Below are 6,000 nucleotides of genomic sequence, written 5' to 3' on the forward strand. Positions count from 1 at the left end.
TACGCGGGTGGCGCCGAAGCCTACTCTTATCGATTATGGTCCACCAAGGGATCTTTAACGGGCGCAACTTGCGCTCAAGACCTCCGAGATTTTTCACCCTTGTCCAAGAAGGCTAGATGTAGATCTTACCTACTACAGTGGAAACCTGATATAACAGGTATGGTGGGACCAGAGAAAAAGTCCTGGTATATCAGATCCCTGTCAAATCAGAAATGCAAGGAAAGTAAGTATTTTTGGACTAATCCAGCTGTATTTATTCATGTGTAGTTTCCCTTGCCACAAATACCCTGCGCATGACACATATTATTATTATGGTTTACACACTGTACAAGATCAGGGGTGTCGCTGAAAGACAGCAGTAAGAAGGAGCTAAGGAGTAGCAGTAGAAAGGCAGCAGAAAGTGTCAGGAGCCCAGGAGGTGAGCGGGTGAGAGCAGAAAGTAAAGCAGACGGCAGGACATTGTTAGAGAGCAGGTAAGGAAATTAAAGGAGAACATTTTTAGAGAACAGAATTTTCCGTCGTTGTCTGGATTCGAACCTGGGACCTTTTGAATAAGAGATGAACACTAACCTCCAGACCACGAGAGCCCCCAATTGTAGTTTTTTGTACAGGGTACCTTGAGGTCACGGTAAAGACTACAGAACCTTAACATTAAAAATTAGTACTAACAGGAGGTGTTGTGGATATTTTATCTATATTTTTGTTTGTTTTACATTTTTTAAATTTATTAATTAATTTATAATTTTTTAAAAAAATTATTATTTTTATTTTATTTTATTTTTATTTTTTTGGAGGGGGGGGAGGCTTCAAAAGGTTTGACAGAGAATGTCGGTGTAATGAACAAGTGACTGGGTGAGACGAGACAAGACTCATGAATAGGAAATAAATGTTCTTCCTCTTGGCAAAACTTTTTTGTGTTGAAAGGGATGTAAGAAACCTTGTCACACATTGCTGGGGCTTTATCCTGAGTGACTAGCGTCCGTGGTGTAGCGCACTGTTGTACGTAGGAGACTTAATCTTTCGATTCTCGAGTGAGGAGCAATTTTTAAAATGTATCTCAGGTCTTTCTGCCGGAATGCGGGAATGTTGTATCCCTCTCAGTCCGGGTTGGCCCTGACAGGCATGGTCGGAATCCCGCCTCCTGAAGGATCTAAATTATGTCTATAGGAGCATAAAAACACCGACATAAAAATTGTATATCCCGACTGTAGTAATCTGTACGTTAGTGATCCTTTCACTAACACGTGTTTGGATTTATGATTTTCAGCATTAGATATAATTAGAAGCTAAAGCCCGGGGAGGGGGGGGGGAGGTGTCAGGTCTCGAGCGGGTGTTGTTACCCTTGGATGACCAGTTCTGGAGTGGGTCTTGAACATACCTAGTCACAACGTACCAAAGTTGAAACTCATTGAAAGATAGATTTTTATCAGCTGACTTTGAATGTCTTGGCAGCGGAGTCGGGAAAAAATTTCCATTTTCTTCTTTTTTTACGTGGATGTTGTGAACACTTAATTAAAACACCGAAATATTTTTACATGTCATGTATAACATGACCTATCTACTTTTTAGAGTACGTAGCATAATAGTATAATTCACGTGAAAGAAAGGGCGAATCAAAAGAAGACTGTACACAAAAATGGTACCTTTTTTGGTCACCAGTTTAATACTTGCGTCCTTCCCCTAACACTATTGGTTAGGATACCGGATCCGTAGTCATGAAATTGCGTGTTGTGGGGTTCGAGCCTCAGCTCGGTCCGACGTTGTGCCCTTGGGGAAGGCACTTTACACTTATTAATTTGGCGCGGTCCTTTCGGAGATGGACGGTAAACCCGGAGGTCCCACCTCTTAAATAACCTGATAGTGATAGTGTTGATAAGGGCAAGGGCGTTAAACCTATACCATTTTACCAAACACGCGCGTACTCACAAATGCCTTCTTTCCCAGACACGGTGACCGCCAGAAAACGTTTAAACAATTAATTTCTCCAACTTTTCGCGGATCTCTGTACAAAATGTGAGAAGAATTATGCTTGACCATCCGGACACCATAATCTATGCTCAAATTTGAAATGGGCAGACGAGCACCGCTGCATCAGCCATATCTTGGAGTAACCTAGAAAAGGGCCGTTGCATTAGAAAATACGCCAAATTCAAGTCCGCAAAACTACTTCATGCTTGCTATTATTACAGGGGGCATTGAGTTGATTCCAGGTCTAGATTTAGTGTAATATCTGAAAGAGAAATTTGGAATTTAAGGGTGGTGCGAACAATTCAGGTTGAGAGATTGTCTGTAAATGGGTCATTTTAAAGGAAGGGGGTAAGCATTAACAACGGGGTGCGAGTGCGAGATGAGGAAACAGTTCTTGCATTGGTCGTGACAATGTCAAAGGAGTTTGTTCAAGGACGTAGCAGTGAACTAGGTTTGTCAAAGCCCCCGACGAACAGTGTCTTAAAACATTATTGGAAAATGAAGCTATTCATATTTCAGGCAATCAAAAAATAACTCCAGACAATGCTTTGGAGAGGATAACAATGAGTGCGTGGGTTATTTAGACAAGTGAGGCAGAGTGAGAATCCTCTACGGTCAGTTTGCTTTATCGATGAGGCTCAAGTAATTCCTGGAATTGTGTGAACTGAGCAACAGACAGACCGGATGATATGAATGAGACTCAGAAAAACTTGCACTATAAAAAAGCAACACCGTGTGTAGTTTTAAAAGCTCTTAAGGTGTCATACTGCCATTTTTTGTTCTGTGATGAAGACAGAGTAACACAAACTCACTGCAGATTCATTATTTGAATGTGTTAAAGTTAAATCAGTTTTGGCTATCCATTTGGTGGTTCTGCAGTTGTGAGGTAAGGGTTTAGCAATAGCTGATGCAGGATGGGACAGCCCCTCACTCTGCAGAACTTGTCTTAACCTGGCTGAAGAAGCATTTTGGAGATTGGGTCATCTGTCGCTTTACAGAGCACCCATGAACACGAAGCAATCCAGTTTTGAACCCATTAGAATATGTGAAGTTGGTTTTATTATATTTAATTTGGAGGGGGGGGGGGTTGCTCTCGTGGCCTAGAGGTTAAGGTGTTCGCCTTTCATTCAAAGATCCCAGATTCGAATCCGGGAAGCGACCGAAAAATTGTTTGCTCTACCATTGTCCCCTTTCACCTTCTTTCCTTCTCTCATGCAATATTCTGCCGTCTGCTTTCGTCTCCACTTTCTTCCTTAACCCCCTCACCTCCTATGTCCCCTCCTCTGGGCTCCTGACTCTTTCTGCTGCCTTTCTACTGCTACTCAACGGCTCCTTCTTACTGCTGTCTTTCAGCCATACCCCTGATCTTCTGGTAGGAAAGATCTATACCTAGCCTTCTCGGACAAGATCGAAAAATCTCGGAGGTCCCGTGTGCAAGTTCCACACGTTAAAGATACCTTGGAGGTCCAAAATCGATAAGAGTAGGCTTCGGCCGCCACCCGGGCAAAATCCAAATTTTCATACCAATTGAAAATGTTTGGTGTGTCCCGTGCGCTCATATTATGACCATATGCAGTTGCGAGCGCCGTAAAACACTTACAAAAAAGAGGTTTTTTTAAAACAATTTTTCTGGGCGGTCATGGAGTTTGGGGCACCTTACGTACACACACACACACACACACACACACACACACACACACACACACACACACGCACGCACGCACGCACGCACGCACGTACAAGTATACGCACATACATACCGCCGGTCTGTGGTTTAGCGGTTAAGCTCTTCGCTGTCGCACGCAGGAGACCCGAGTTCGATTCCGATTCCCGAGCGGGGAGCATTTTTATCGAGTATCTCGTTATTTCTGCTGTGATGTTGTACATGTATCCCTTTAAGTCCTAGCCCGCCATGACAGGCAGGGTCGAAGCCTGCTTCTTAAATAATGTAAACTGTGTCCTTTATCGACAAAAAGTTGACTGGCACACACACCATACATACATAATATACAAACATATTCATAAACACACACACACACACACACACACACACACACACACACACACACACACACACGCACACACACACACATACACACACAAACACACTACTCCCTACACATACATCAACCCCACCTTGGTCACCACAATGAGTCATCTCACACACAGCGGTAGAGGTTTGTGGATAAGTATTCTTTAATAAAAATGAACCATTATATATATATAACAATATGCACCAATACATATAATTATGCATGTAACAACAACGGCTGCAGGATGTCTTGCAAAATACGTGAATCCCCCGGGGCGGTACCACTGACTGAAGTGTCTTTCGGCCATTCCCAAAGGAGGGACATTTCTCGTTCTAATTAATCTAATGCACAGTAGAATTGTAAATGGGCTGATCCAACAATGTCATGCTCATAACTGTGCCTGAACTGCAACTGGGAACTGCTGCTTTTTCTTTCCTAATCCTTACTATCGTCATTTTCCTCTACTTCTTTTGTATGTTTGTCACACTCTTGTGACCCGCTATTTCTGGGGTGCCATGATAGTCGAAGCAGACTTTGTGCTGTTGAAGCTATAGAGGTGAACAGAGTAAGTCTGATTCCCTGTAAGGACTTCTCTGTTCTGTTGACATCCACCCCTTGGTGCTTATATGACCTTATGCAGTTGCGAGTGCCGTAAAACCTCTACTAAAACAAAAAATACTTGAGCCAGGTCGATCATTGTGGTGAAGTACAGTCATAATGCAGGCTACCAACTTCTGTCGCTCCTGCTCTGGTCCTGGTACATCTCAACAAACACGCCGCACTATTGCCAAACAGTGCCATGGTGGATATTTGAGCAATACGTCCACAATGAGAAGAGTCAAGTTTTTTCAGAGAAAACCCTCCAGTAAAAGTGTAGAAATGACACAAAGTCCCCTTGTCTGTTTCATTAAAGTATGAGGAATCTTCTAAGAGTATTTGTTGTTGCCTTTGTTCTTCTGTGTCCTTTAAGACTCCCGTCTCAAATGACTCGGGCATTTGACGGAGACAGGCGACACTGACAAGTTTATTACGAAATGTTGCCACTTCTGTTGTTAGCCCTGATTTGATGCCGGTCATGCGTGATGATGACTCCGAAAGATGTTTCAAGAAAGGCGACTTCCGTCGAGACAGTTGATGGCGCAACGGTTTAGCCAGGTATGCAATTGCCAACATTGGGGCAATTGTAATATTATGACGTGCAGATCTAATTTCCGGAGCAGGAAAAGCCTCCACAACCATATTTAAGACGGCAGACCGTTGTGTGAGGACGCTGTCATTACTGGAAATCGTTCTCACTGGGTACGTCCGGATAATTTCGAAACCCAAGTGGTCTCTCACGTGGCATGAAATGAAGGTAGCGGAGAAGTGTCGGTCACGGGCGTCCAGTACACCAGTAAAATCCTCTCTCACTTGGAACGTCAGAACATCTCTGCACCAACAGCAACCAATGACATGAACGAATAGCAACAACACCACCTTGGCCTCGCCCTGTAATGGCATTATTGTCTCTAGACAAGGGAATGCGGTCAGGAGTCTGTTGACAAAAGAAGAGAAATTATTGGCTCATTGAGAAGGCGTAATATTCCTGGTCATTACAACTTGACAGTGCTTGTAGACGCGCTGTTTTGGGTTTCTTAAAAAACATCAAAATAACTTCTATTCCCAAAAGAAGAGAAATTCCTAATTCATTGAGGAGGCATACTATTTTGGTCATTAAAACTTGACAGTGCTTGTAGACGCGCTGTTTTGGGGTTTAGAAAAATGTAATTAATTCATAACTTCTGTACACAAATGAAGAGAAATTTTTAATTCATTGAGGAGGCATAATATTGTGGTCATTGCAACTTGACAGTGCTTGTAGGTCCACTGTTTTGTGATCTTTAAAAATCACAGAAGACGATGAATTCTTAACTCACTGAGGCAGCACATGCTGATCTTTTTTAAAAAAACAACAACGTAGAAGTGCTGTTTTGGGTGTCTTTAAATTATATTTACCCCC

Source organism: Aplysia californica, unplaced genomic scaffold (assembly GCF_000002075.1).
Source record: "Aplysia californica isolate F4 #8 unplaced genomic scaffold, AplCal3.0 scaffold00093, whole genome shotgun sequence".
Lineage (NCBI taxonomy): Eukaryota > Metazoa > Mollusca > Gastropoda > Aplysiida > Aplysiidae > Aplysia > Aplysia californica.